The 15022-nt window shown below is 36.9% G+C and overlaps 1 long non-coding RNA gene across 1 annotated transcript in view; it reads right to left on the reverse strand.

The window, feature by feature from the left end:
• Positions 1 to 550: 550 nt before the first annotated feature.
• Positions 551 to 15022, reverse strand: part of LOC116157415 (uncharacterized) — a 297701-nt gene continuing 283229 nt past the window's right edge. Inside the window, exons 5-6 of the long non-coding RNA XR_004141445.2 lie at positions 4251 to 4342; positions 551 to 723 (exon numbers count right to left, since the gene is read on the reverse strand). This is a non-coding gene — a long non-coding RNA (uncharacterized LOC116157415). The remainder of the gene's footprint in view (positions 724 to 4250; positions 4343 to 15022) is intronic.

Raw genomic sequence — 15022 nt, forward strand, 5'->3', positions numbered from 1 at the left:
CTATAGCAACTGAGAACAAATCAGTAGTAGCTAGAGATTAGGAGTGAGTCAGGGTTTGACTGAAAAGGAGCATCACAAGAGAGTTTAGGGGGTGGTGGAGGTGTCCTGTATCTTGATTGTGGTGTTGGTTAACACAAATCTATACATGTGGTAAAACTACAGAACTGTATATTCCAAAAATGTTAATCTTTATGTTAATTTAAAAAAACCTTACATTATATCCCTACAGAAGTCGTCTTCTGTAGGCACAAATAGAAAGAGAAGTATATTTTTAAAAAAGCACTGTGTCATAGATTTTCTTGATGCTACCTAAAACAGTGGTGTTTCATAATCAAAACAACTTAAACTTAATGGTTTAAATACATTGTCTCAAAGCGCCCATATAGGTGGAAAATGTCATCCAAAGTGTTAACAGTGGTTGTTTTAGGTTGTAGAATATAATATTTTCACATATTTTTTCATGTTTTTTTATGACAAGCAAGAATTCCTCTTATAATTAGAAAAAAAGAACAAAATAAATACTTAAAAATTTAAGAACAACAGAGGCTTATGCAAGTGGGTCCTGCTTGTCCTGATTCTACAAATGCAAATAAATGGTCACCCGTGGATACATGATGAGGTGGTTCACCTACCTTGGAACGCCCCGAGGGTTAGCTTAGTTCTTATTACTCACACCGATCCTTTCACCAGATAATTCCATAAGATACACACATCACGGACAATCTGCAAAGCAATCATCATTTGAGGATTATTTCTGGCAACTGGAAATGTTATAGTTGGAGAATTACCCACAAAAGTTTTTTTTTTAAACTGTTATCTTCATTGGGGAAACAGAATACTGCCCAAGGATCCTTCTCTTTAAAACTCTCAAATTATGGGATGTGATGAGAAAGCTAATATATCTGAATAGGTAAAAGAACACCAGTGGCAGATTCGCCTTTGTTTTCTGTCTCTGCCCCCTCATATGCATACATTTCCACATGTCGGTTCTCTGACAGCCTCTTCTTTCTGTACTCTGTCAGGAATGACTCTAGTAACAATAACTGTCAGGAGCTGGAATAGTAAACATTTTGTAAAAGCAAATGGCTTCCAAATGTGGACTTTCTCTCAGTGAGCACGTCCCTCACAGCCTGACTCAGAACGTCGGAGCAGGTAGAAATGCTAAGCCCAGAGCATGGTGACAGAATCAAACAGCTAAATCCGTCACTGAAGCTCAAACCCATCTGCACTCTCTCCTCTTTCTCCATGTCAAGGCGCTTTACCTGGCCTGTTGGTTCAATATACAAGAGTGACCCTTCCCGAGTGTTGGGCACAGCATTTGCCTTGTGGACCATTTACAAAGGTGCCTAAGCACAGCTTGGTCTAAGCTTGGACAGAAGTGAGCTGTTGATTTGCCCCCTTGCCTTTGGATCTTCTTCCAGAGAAAAATCTTTTAATTGTACTAAGACTCATTTCCTACATTTTCAGAATGGCCACCAAATCTCTGGGAATTACCACTTGACTGACTAGGTCAGGAGCATCAAAGCTGTGTATTTATCTACTGGTTTCATGGGTACCAGCAATATTACGAGGTATCAGCAGTGGATTTAAGGATGGCATTTTCAAAAAATTTAAGGATGCGACTAATGAAAAAAGCAGAGACAAAAGAATTATGCACGATTTTATTAAAGTGTTCCATCAAGAGCGATGTTTGTGTTAGACCAAAATGGCACATAGGAAAACAATAACAATTTTTATATCTGGTTAGTGGGGTTATGAGCAATTATTTCATAACACCATTTATACGTTCTGTTTCTTTGTCTAGAGCATATATTTCTTAAAAAAAAAAACCTGAAAAATAACAGTCTAGAATTTAACTATTCTCTCTACATTTTGGAATTAGATTGGATTTCAGTATCTTTATGAGGTAGTCTTTCTACTCTAATTCCATGATCTCAGTGAAAGATATTTTATAATAAAAATATATGCTCTTAAACATTAAAACAGAGGATGTTGAGGAGGGAGCATCTCAATAGAAGAGAAAACATTTTGTTGTATTAAACATTTCAGTCACCCAGGGAGTGCCTGCTTTGGCACATCCTGGCTCTGCCTCCTGTTTGCCCATGTCAGAGTCCCCTGTGTTCTGGACTGCCCTCGAATCAGCATGCACTTCCCTCTGGTCTGAGGTAATCTCCCCGTCACTGCCTGCTGACCAAAATCGGTCTCTGGAAACATGGCACCAGCTCATGTTACAGAACTTGAGGGATTGTTTTAAAAAGTAAATGATTTCTAGCCTAACTGTCATCTAGAATTTCTAGCCTAACAGCTCCCAGCCATCAGAGAGGCTGACGAAGTTTGAGAAACACAGGGACATCCGAAGGTGACTGGAATAAGCAAACGAAAACAGTGCTCACTCCCCAGCCAGGGGGCTCCCTGCGCCAGCTTCACCCAGGCCGACAGCTGCCGTTGCCCCTTGTCTCTTAGGAGCTTTGGGCCAGGACATCCAAGTAACTCATGCTGATGCCGGGCCTTTGGCTGAGTTGGTCAAACACAGACCATCTTCAAAGGATCCCCATCCCATCTGTCCCTTTGAAGAACTTGCTTTGCTCAGGAGAAAATGTCACAATCCGTGCTGTTTAATTTTTACAGGAAGCCACGGCACTGATAAATGAGAGCTCATCCATACATGTTTCGCTCTGTTACCTAAGAAACTATCTTCAAAACAGAAGTCCTCATAAATACTCTGGAGATGCATCAGACGCTCTCCGGCGCTGTGCGACACTGTGTATATTGTTTGGCAGGAGTTCATTGGGGGAAGATAAACTAGCATATTTTGCCAGGATTCTATTACTCTTGACCCTGACCTTGGCTGGAGGCTGCTTCCAGTTACACTCCATCTTAAAGAAAGACAGCGCCTCCTCTTCCCCTGAGGTTCCTCTTTCCCTTCTCTTTTCAGCTGCCCCCGGAGCACAACCCTGAGGGTGCTGCCTCATTGCGGAGGGAACATGTGCAGCTGCTCCCCTCCTTGGATTTCTCATTTGAACCCAGCGTTCAAGTGCACCAAGAAACCCTCTTCTTTAAGCGATGGAGATTCGCTCTTAGAAAGAACTTGATCTGGAAGTTCGCGACACCATCTGAAAGGGTGCTGGTTACTCAGGCACTGCGCTGTACAGCAGATCTTCAGAACTTACTCGTTAGCATAACTGGAGCTGTGTATCCAGTGAACAACTGCACCTCTGCCCACCTCCCAGGCCTGGCAACCACTTCTGTCTTCTCTGCTTCTATGAGTCTGACTAGTTTAGATGCCTCATCTAAGTGGAATCGTGCAGTGTTTGTTCTTCTGATTGGCTTACTTCACCTGGCATTATGTCCTCTGGGTTCCATCATGCTGTCACACATGGTAGCATTTCCATCTTTTTAAGGCTGCTTAATATTCTGCTTTTATATATTTATATAAATATACATATACATCTATTCTTCCTCCATTCATCTCTCAACGGACACCTGGATTGTTTCCGTATCCTGGCTATTGTCAATAATGCTGTCATGAACACAGGAGAGCAGGCTTTTCTCTTAGACCTTGATTTCAATTATTTTTGATATGTCTGCTTCCTTGATTGTGGTGATGGTATCATGAGTGTATCTATTCAAACTCATCAAATTTTATACATTAAATGTGTATAGATTTTTGTATATTAATTATACTTTAATAAGACTCTTTTAAAGTACTTAATCTTGCACAGTAGTGCTCACTACAATAGTTTTCCTTCCGACAGTGATGGCTCAACTCATCAGTATCCCATCCAACATGAAGTTGATAGGAGTCCACATCCAATGTGTGGTCTCCGGGATAATGTGCCTGGCCCACATCCACGGTTCCCACCAGCTTCGACTGGGCTCATATCAAATATTCTCGAAAAATACAAAAAAAAAACTTTCCAATGGAGGTGGTGCCACGAAGCTTAGGCAGCTCAGACAGCTGTTGCCCCTAACCCTGGGGCATAGCCAAAGGCTTGATGAGTAGATTTATACTGTGTAGTAATTATAACTGAACTTGAATGCAGTGTAAGGAAGTACTCAGTTTCGAGCTGCTCAGGTTTCAAGCACCCTTAAACGTGAGACGAACGGCTGGTATTATATGTTCTTCATATGTATTATTTCACATTATCCTTAGATAATCCACGGGGTAGGTGATATTATCTCAGTTTTGCTTATAGAAGACAAAAGCCTGGTGAGGGTAAGTAATTTTCCTATGGACAATGGGATGGTACCTGGCAGAGACAAGGTCTGAGCCCCGCCTATTTCAGTCCAAAGGCCAGCTCCCTGCCTCTCTGCTGTTCAGCCTCCAGCACGACACAGAGATCTGAAACAGACCGAAAAAGGGAAAACCATTATGAATAAAATATCCTCATACAACTGACTAATGTGTGAGACACACTTAATTCTTACAAAACTAAGGATCCTCCAAGTTGTTAGAAATTATTTAAAATGACCAATTCTGACATATAGGGACCCTATTATCTCACTTTATAAAGATATAAAAATCCAACCTAATTCTAAAATGTAGAGATAACAGTTACATTTTAAGCTCTAAACTTTTCAGGTTTTCCTTCTAAGACATATATGTTCTAGACAATTATTGAGAACATATAGAGTGTATAAAAAATAAAAATCCCTCATAATTCCACCGCACATCAATAAAATTTGCTATTGTTTTCCTGCGTGTTGTTTCTACCTAATACAGACATTCCACGTGGTAGAATGCTTCAATAAAATTGTACAAAGCTCTTTTGTTACTGCCTTCTTTTCTTAGTCACATTCTTAACATTTTTGAAAGCATGATTCTTAAATCTGGGAGTATGTTACATTTAATGATATTTCATAATTTGTTTAAATATTGTTTTCTTCTTGAGCATTTAGATTTTTGCTAGTTTTTCAGGTAATAATCAAACATGTATGTAAACATATCCATATATTTTTGATTATTTGTCAGGACACATTTTTTTTTTTCCCAGTGGAATTTCTAGGGCAATAATCTCAACAAGTTTAAGGACTTTCATGAACATTGCCAATTTGCCCCCAAACAAACTATTTTCAACTTATTTAGGTGGTTTACAAGAGTCTTTATTTGCTCACAGGTTCACCCCACCAGGTGTTTTTAATATCTACTAACATGACAGGCAAAGAACAGTATCTTTACAATCTTTATACATTTTGTGTGGGATTGAATTTGTTTTCATAAGTACTTTGAATATTTTAAAATTTGTTCTTCTTTTCCATTTTTATCCCCATTGTGATCCAAGAAACTTTTAACATTTCTTTCTAAAGATATATAAAATATTAAGGTATTAAGCTTAATATCTGTTCCAAATACTTTCCCAAGTTTTCTGCTTGTAAATTTTGTCTATAAGATGTGTTGATGAACATAATTTTTGTGATAAAGTAGTTCAATTTCATTATTATTCTTTATCTTATTGTTATTTGTTGAGTTTTTGGTTGTCATTTTATTTACTTTTTTGCATGTAAGGTCTCATGTACCTTAAAATAAGGTACCTGTATAATTTCTTTTTGTGATTCCTTTAGAGTTTCTCTTTCTACATTTAATTTTATATTAATTTAGAATTAATTGAGGCATATAAAAGGAATCAGGATTTTAACCACATGTATATTTTTTCAAATTAGTTGTCATGTTTATTATTCCTGGTGAATAAATATTAATTTAAAAAGAATGGACATCCATTAAACCTAATAATCTCATCTAGGGACAGAACATGTCTCTACAATTTTTCATTTTAAGTTTTCTTATTGAAGTTTTATTATGTTCTTATATGTGCTTTGAACATTTTTGTTGGGCTGGATATTTTATGAATATTTTTCTTATCAACAGGAATAGACCATTTCTCAGATCAACTTCAAACTAAGTTGTATATCAACATGGGAAACTACTGATTTTGGTTTTTTATGCTATTCCAATAATCTAATTTTAAATTATTGTTAATTTTAAGAAAGTTTTAGTTGAGTAACTTCTGAGTTTTTGTTCATATTTTTGCAGCTGCAAGCCCAGATTATTGCTGTTAAGTGTGTGTGTGTGTGTACTCTCAAGAGTAACTTTTGGTATTTGCTCTCTGTATTGTTATCCAGTTTACAATGATTATTTAGGAAATATGCTTGTCTGCTTCCAACACTTAACTCATTACATTAATATTATATTATCTCTAATCTTGAATTATTAAATTTTTTTTAATATTTTTTATTGACTTATAATCATTTTACAATGTTGTGTCAAATTTGAATTATTAAATTTTAATGATCTTTTGGTCACTTTTTTAAAAGAAGATTACGTGAGAAGTATATTTTCTAAACCCTGATGCATCAAAAGAGAGAGAACCTCTTCTGTTTGTGCTCATGGATGACATGAACAAAAGCCTACTTTTTTCTTATATAATCCCTGATCTGTATATATAAGAGTACAAATTCAATACAAAGTAGCACAAAGCTGCGTTAAGTATTTAACAGCAGATATTTCAAGGCTAGTCAGACATACCAAAAGTGTTCAGTTGCACAGAAATGATAAGACAATTGATTTTTTATCTAGTCAATAAATCCAGTAGACTTCCTACATGGTTGCTGCTGTAAAGCATTTTTAAACATTAGGGCGGTTGTGATACTGACTACATCTTAGAATATCTCCTAATCCCCTGTTCTCTGGAGTTGGCTAACCCTAAACTGTGTAAGTCTCTAAGGGTTTGTCAACATAATACTTTAATTATCATGGCATCTCTAGAACAAGGTTTGCCCACAATCAGCAGTAACAGTTTTCTTAGCCAGGATAGAATCCTTTCATATGTCTCTCTAAAAAACTTATTATTGATAGATATTGTTGCATTATTCCAAGTTTTCAGAAGACAGGCAATAAAATATGTGTATGTCTAGGAACAACCTTAGTTGTTAAATAACGTGCTATGTTTTGAAGTGTCTTATAATCCATAGCCCAATCAGAAGCAGTTAGAACGAGCCTTAGAAGTTGGAAATACTTTTGCTTATCTTTCAGATACTATAGGATTGCTGCCTTCTAAATGGAAAGAGGCTCTATTAAAATGGTATGCTCTTTCTACAGAGAAAAATCCTTTAGTTTATTAATTTTTTTCCTATTGCCATGTTTATATAAGCCACAAAAATTAAGAACTGTGAAGAGTTCTGCAAAGAAAACACTGTCATTTTTCCTCCCTTCACCCTACACTACCATTGCAGTCTTTTTTTTTTTTTCTGTCAAACAGGAAGGGTGGAGGGTGAGATAGTAAGGCTTATGGTAAGATACACTAAGAGAACAAGAAATCTCATGTCTTTAAGAGAAGAGTCACTAAGTGTTGAGAGAACAACTGGAAAATGTTTAAGTTCAAATTGGTCTTGAAGGAGAGAAATCCATATGACCTCATTTTGAATTTGATTTCAGAATGGGATGTATTAGGAGATAGTAAATTTAAGGAATTTAAAGGAAAAAACTTCAACTAGATCACCTTTTGATTTACAACAGTTACAGTTGAGAAATAAAGGGATGGGACTGTGCCTTAATGCCTAGGCATTAAGGTAGGATGAAGAATGTGATCCATACGTATGTACTATTTTGCCCATTCTGAAGCTGGCTGTAGTAGTAGCAATCTCCCAATTCAATAAGTGGCTCTCTGATAATGAAAGAATCTATGAATTGGCCTGGTTCTGCTCTAGCCAGAGTCTCTCTTCAATCCTGCAAAGCATCCTGCAAATCACATGATATTTTGCAATGAATCCTCTTCTACTTAAACTTGGTAGAGTGGGTTCTCTTATCTGTACCTTAATCCATTTGAGACATTGTTAGATAATTAAGTGGATATATATATATATACACACACACATACAAACAACTATGAGATAATATGGATGGAATTTAGCAAATATGAATCTTTAGCAATGTATTCCTATGGTTTACTTAAGTATATACAATTGAGGCACTGTTGCCAACTTTTGGAGTTGACTCTTAATTGAAAATTCTGGAATTCTTTTTTAGTTGTGCTTAAACCTTTCAATATATTGAAGTTCTTGTGGTTTATGTAATATGCAGGGGCAAAACAGCTATATATTAGAAAGAGTGTTCTAAAATAGCCACAAATTGTATCATCTTGTAATGGAGCACTAAGAATTTATATCCAGATGTTTGTTTCTTCCTTATAGAATCAGAAGTAATAATTGTGGCACATTTTTATATCATAGCACTTGTTTTATAATCAATATCATTCTGAGAAAATTACTGGCAACTGGGGATTTAAGAACCGCAAGAGATGTTTGATTCTCTGTGGAAGCTCATTATGAAAAAATATTCTGAATTTAATGAATTTACCACTGGACAAATAACACGTGAAGAAAAGTGTGCAGGAGGCTTCTTGTTTTCTTACTCCTAAGAAAGGGTCAGAGGAAAAGGCTCTTTTTCCCCCATGAAAGTTGTCAGGTTTGAGTGCGGTGCTAGGAATTACTGATGTGTCTTGCAATTATAAAGGAAGTCATTTTGGGGGGAAAGCCAAACTGTTCAGCCGTCCTCAATTGGGGTTCTTCTTTGGAACCACTGAACAAAGAAAATGATATATGTGGCTATTTTCTTAATTCTCTCAAGGGTGGTTATAATAGTACCATTCTAGGTGTACAGGAGAAAAGGTGATTCATTATACTCTCAATAAATGACTTAGGGCATTGGGGCTAAATTCTCTTGAGATCCAGTTGAGAAAGGCTGTATGATGAGTGAGATAATGAATCCACTGTATTTTTCTGGATTCTTTCTCATGAGAAATAATATAGTTCCTTATTATTTAAGGAAATTAGAGGTGGGGTTTTCTGAAACTTACAGCTGAAAGCAATTTCACTTTATTCCTTACTATAAGACATAGTGAATTTCAGGTTACTTCTCTGTTTCCTCATTGATGGATATGGGGTAGTTAAGTTAATGTAAAGTATGCATTAGTTAGCAAAGAAGTTTGGTACCTGTAAGCAAACAATTATTTTTAAAGTTATAAATCATGCCTCTGCTGTGAGCTTCTTTTAGAAGAGTGATAATTTGTGAGCTTCGTAAGATCTTGTGGTTTCAAGACGTTTCATTCATTGTTAGAAAAATAAAATAGAATTGCACTGAGCACAGTTTGGATGAATAAACCTTTGACACTTAATGACTTAATAACTAGCAATAAAAATTCAGTCTTAACAATTTGCTGACTGTTGACAGCAGATGTGTAAACCTGACCTCAATTCATGTATTTGTTGACAGTCCTTCAGAAGCTTAAAGATATGGTTGACAAGTGTGTATCAAACATGGGGCAATTTATTTAAGGTAGTCATGCCCTTGGAGGAAAGGCAGGGACAGTGCTTTTATTTTCAGCAAAGTTTCTCAGTTGCCTTACTGTGGTGATGACGAGTGACAAGCTATTCCTTATGGACGGGTCCAGGGCAGACTGAAGGGTTGGGCAGGGTTTGTTACAAAGATTTTTTAAAAGAGGCATTCAACTGTCAAGTAATTACACACAATGATGATTTCATTTCTACTGAGTAAGATATAGAATGACTTCATTCCATATTTCTACATTTCATTCCAAAAAATTCCTAAAAATCCAAATCTGGGGCTTTATTTATGGCAGAGTTTTTGTAGAGGTTTTATTGTTGCTGTTGTCTACCTACCTACTTATCTATCATCTGTCTAAGATCTGTCTATCTCTGTCATCTGTCACCTTCAAAGTGAAGTCAGAAGTACCATTTCAATACATAATATGGATAAAAATGTGACATTGATTGAAGTAGGAGTAGGGTCACAGATCCTCACCCTCTTGCACCTTTTCTAGCCTTCTAATGGTAACTGAGTGGCCTTCAAGGAACACTTATCTAGCCTCTTAGAAGACAAATACAAATCTAAGCATACTCATACAAGTAAACACTCATCTGATGTAAACCCTCCTTTAATTTCAAACTGTTGGTTGCACACAACTCCCAGCTAAAAGAGATGGGTGTAAATAGTGACTTCCAAAATATTCTTAGAGAGTTACGATGTCATTGTTGAGAACATGGGGCTACAGGCAACAGTCATATAGGTGATGATGATGGAAACTGAGGGAAGGCCTTCCATCATAAGGTTTGCATTCAAAGAGATTTCATTTAAACTCTGGTTTCATCACTGCTATTGAGCATATTACTTAACTTCTCTAATGATGCATTTTCTCTTCTGGAAAATAGAGAGAGTAACACAAATATTCATTCATCTCTTAAATGAATATTTTTAGGGCACTGAAGAAGCTTCAGGCACCATGCTAAGCGGTAGGCATTGTGCAAGTTGTCTCCCTGCATAAATGTTTTGAAGATGACATGGCATAATATGCAGAGATGCAGGCACTTAATGAGAGCTATTATGTTCACCTTATTAACAAATACAGAACCTGGCCTTAGAATGAATACCCAGAAAGTAGGAACCAGGAGACTTTGTAGAAGCTAAGTTGATGCAATCACTGAAACAGCCCCCAGCGTTACTCAGAACTTTCATCACTTTTGGCCAATATTGTGATAAAAATTCTATCCAGTCAAATCAGGCAAGAAATAAAAGGCATTCAGATTGGAAAAGAAGTAAAACTTCAAAAATTCATAGACATCATGACCATCTGTGTAAAGCTTTTGATAAAATATATCCCCTCCAAAAGCTACTAGAATGAATGAGATTAGTAAAGTTGCAAGACTGAGATCAATGTACAAATATCCATTGCATTTCTATGCACAAGCAATGAATAATCAGAAATTGAAGTAAAAGTATACAATACTATTAAAATACAAAATACTTACAATGGGATATCTATTGGAATGGCTACACTGAAAAAGACTAATCATATCAAGTGTTGGAAAGGATATGGAGGAACTTGAACTCTCCGCTGGTGAACACACCAGCAGTGCTGGTGTGAACGTAAAATGGGACGATCACTTTACAAAAGAGTTTGTCAGGTTCTTAATTAAATATGCAGTTATATAATTCAGCTATTCTACTCTTACGTATTTGCCACTTGGAAGTAAAACCGTATGTCCATAAAAACACTCGTACGCAAGTGTTCACAGAAACCTTATTTGTAGAAGCCAAACGCAGGAAACGACCCAGATGACCACCAACAAGTAAGTGAATAGACAAGTTGTGGTATATCCATGCAATAAAGTAAATAAAGTACTACTCACAAATAAAAGAAGGAACTACTGATATACTTAACAACATAGACACATCACAAAATAGTTATTCTAAATGCAAAATGACAGATCAAAAAAGAGTACATGCTATATAATGTCATGTATATAAAATGTTAGGACATGCAAAATAATCCACAGTGACAGAAAGCCTATCACGGTTTGCTTGGGGATGCGAGCAGGAGAGATTACAAAGGAATTAAACAAGTTTTTGTGGGTGATGGATATGCCATTATCTTGACTGTGGTGATGTTTCCATGAGTGTATACATATGCCAAAGATATCAAATTACACTACTTATGTCCAGGCTACTTATGTCAATTATATCTCAATGAAGCTGTTAAAATGGTTTATAATGTGAGAATTCTTAATAAAGGGGAAGGTCAGGGAGCTATGGGAACACAGACTGTAGCAATGTCCTCTAGGCTCCTTCTTAGGGCATCTGTCTAGACTGATAAGGCCAGATATGATCTTGGGCGATTTTTGAAAAACAAAGAAGGAATTCACGGCAAAGAAACCAAATGCCAGGGCAATGACTGAAGATAACTCAGAAGAATCAAGAATAAGCTCGAGATTTGCAGATATTGACTGGTATATACAAAACAGATAAACAAGTTTATACTGTATAGACAGGGAACTACATTTGATATCTTGTAGCAGCTTACAGTGAAAAAGAATATGAAAACAAATATATGTATATTCATGTATGACTGAAGCATTGTGCTGTACACCAGAAATTGACACAACATTGTACACTGGCTATACTTCAATTTAAAAAGGTAGACCAAAAAAAAAAAAAGAATAAGCAAGGGACCATATATTTTTTCATATTTAACAAAAGTTATGTAAACAGTAACTTAGAGAAACCATGTTTTTTTTTTTTTAGCACATTTATTATTATTAGAAAAAAAATCTCAGCTCCTAGTATGTACTGAGCCTTTTTATAAGCTTTGGAAACATAGATAGGAATGAGACATATATCTAGTAATGATCATATGCACAAATAGTAAAAACAACTTGTAAATATTATTCAAGCTGCATTAAAAGTTGTAGTCCATTATCAGCAGTGTTGAGGAAACAAGGTGACTACACCACCTGAGTTGTACGGAGGGAGATGACACACCCAGAAAATGGATCCAGCCATGACACTTAGAGATACTGAGCTCAGAAGGATTGATTTACCTTAAATCAAGTTCACAGAAACTGACTTACAGGCTTGACAATGACATGAATGTACCCTGAGAGTTAACATTCCAGAATGGTGAAGAATGCTTATCTATCAGTCAGCTGTGTTCTCCCCTACTGGGAACACAAAAACAGTTTCCAGAATTTTGTTTTGCAAGCATAGGATCAGAACTGGGAGGAGGAGAAAGATGATTGTTCATCCCTACCTTAGAAGTAGACCTGTCAGTGCTAAGCCCCATCTATCTGAGCACTCCTCCCTCTGGACCATGCAGGAGGAACAGATATGCACTTTCTTTGGCTCCCCTTTTAAAAATCTCCAAGTGAAGCATCCTTTCTCTGTGGGTTCATCTTGTTATGGGTTGAATTGTGTCATCCCCAAATTCTTATGCTGAAGTCCTCACACAAATATCTTAGAATATGACCTTATTTGGAAACAAGTTTTTGCAGATAATCAAGTTAAGATGAGGTCACTAGGGGAGGCCCTAACCCAAAAGCACACATGCACAGGGAGAATGCCATTGAAAATGAAGGCAGAGACCTTGGTCATGCTTCTACAAGCCAAAGAACACCAAAGATGGGAGCGCACCACCAGAAGCCAGGAGAGTCAAGGTACAGATTCTTCCCTAGAGCCCTCAGAAAGAACCAGACCCGCTGAGCACCTTGATCTCAGACTTTTAGCCTCCAGAACCTCCAGACAATAAACTTCCAATGTGTCAGCCACCCAGTTTGTTGTACTTTGTTACTTTGTGACTAGGAAACCAATACACATTTTCTTCCATGATGTCTGTGCAATTTGTATGTCTAATTTTCCTTTCCATCCCCCATACCACATCCTTCAATTAGATCTCTACTCTTTCTGCTTTGGTTTGGAAGATGCTCTGTAACTTAAAGGGACTTCTGCAGAAATCCTGTCTTATCCTTTCAGATTTAATTTTACCAATTTGTCTCTGGGAAGTGGTGGTGTTTTCCATGTAAAAGTTTTATTCTCTTACACTTTTATAATGTATTTTATTAAGTACTATATAGGTAATTATCTTATTTTTAATTTGGCTACCCAACTATCCTGTGAGACAGAAAAAATCCTATCACGGATACATTATATCCAAATTGTAGGTGTCCTCATTTTAATTGGCTACCATGACCATATCCAAGACCAAAGATTTGATTTTCAAATCAAGGAATAAAACACAAACCCTACAAACTGTGGGACACAATAACCCAACAAAATAACCCAGTGTGTTAAATTTGAATGACTTACCCATAAGCACTAATAGTGCTTGGGCATTGAGAACTAAGTTCTCTCACCCCTTACTTGACTTAATTTTTATGGAAGTTATTGAAAGCAATATTCTCATTACTGCCTTCAATAATTAAAATAACTTGGATATCTAGTATTTTATTTACTCACTCATTCACTCATCCATTGAATTCATTAAATGCTTACTCTATTCTAAGCATGATGCTTGGTGCTGTGTATTCAGTCATGAGCCAAACAGACATGGTCCTCATTCTCATGTTATACACAGTCTAATGGGGAAATAACATTTTTAAATAAATGCATAGTTACACATTCTGGTAAGCATTAGAAGGGGAAAAAAACCTGAATGCTATAAGGAAGAATAATATTAAACCAGATTCCTAAGTAGTTTATATTTTTACTAAATGCATTAGTCGGAACTCCTTTAGTTGCAGATGAGAGAAATCCTTCACAAGGCGGGGAAACAGTAATAACAGAGGCGAAGGGGCAGGATTTTTAGAAAGAACAATGACAGCTGGCTTGGGGAATAACTGAATCCCAGGCCTCCGAATGCGCGATGCTGATATCCATACCCTTTATTTCTACTTCTCTTGTCTGCTTTCCTCCGTCTGCCAACTTCTTTTGCTTCTAGTATAAACTTCCATTCTCTGTTCTGGTACTTCTAGGCATCTATCTTCATAGACTGGAAGCAGTTCAGGAAAAGGGCTTTCCTTGTTTAGAGGTGGTTCCTTGGTAGAAAAAGTTCCTAGGAAATACTCCTCAGTCCAGCATGAGTGTTTTATTTGAAGGGAAGACAACACCAAGAGGAAATGTGGACAGACATCACTTAGCTTAAATCCCTTTCACTTACGCATTTCCTTGCACAAGCTAAGTAGCAACTGTGCAGAAGCAAGAAAGGAGAGGGCTGTCAGGGCACATCCCATCTGTGCAGGAATTGACCAGTCTCACTGCTTTGGTCCTTACTCACTCATGGCCAGTGTTTCCTGGTCTCTGATGCCTTATGGTCAGCGTGTGCAAAGCTGACAGCAGCTCTGGAGCAATGCAGGGGTTAATGCCCGTCAGGTCTGGCGGGAGGTGGGCATATATGCTAATTAGGAGCCTGGGCACTCTGGGTGCCTCACTTTCCAACCCCAGTATTCTGATTGCTGACAACTAAGTTTTCACTAACTGTTGCATCATTGGCTATCTATGCTCTTTACCACTCCTTATCAGCGTGTTCATAAATTTTTGTACATTCTAAAGTATCTTTATAACATTGGGGTGTAGTCAGTGTTTATCTCTTTTAAAAGAAATAGGCATTTGCTTACCCGTAACAGGGTTAAAAAAAACACATTTAAAACTTCACACTTGTGGAAAATGCATTTACAGGCA

This window comes from Camelus dromedarius, chromosome 15 (assembly GCF_036321535.1).
Source record: "Camelus dromedarius isolate mCamDro1 chromosome 15, mCamDro1.pat, whole genome shotgun sequence".
Taxonomy (NCBI): domain Eukaryota; kingdom Metazoa; phylum Chordata; class Mammalia; order Artiodactyla; family Camelidae; genus Camelus; species Camelus dromedarius.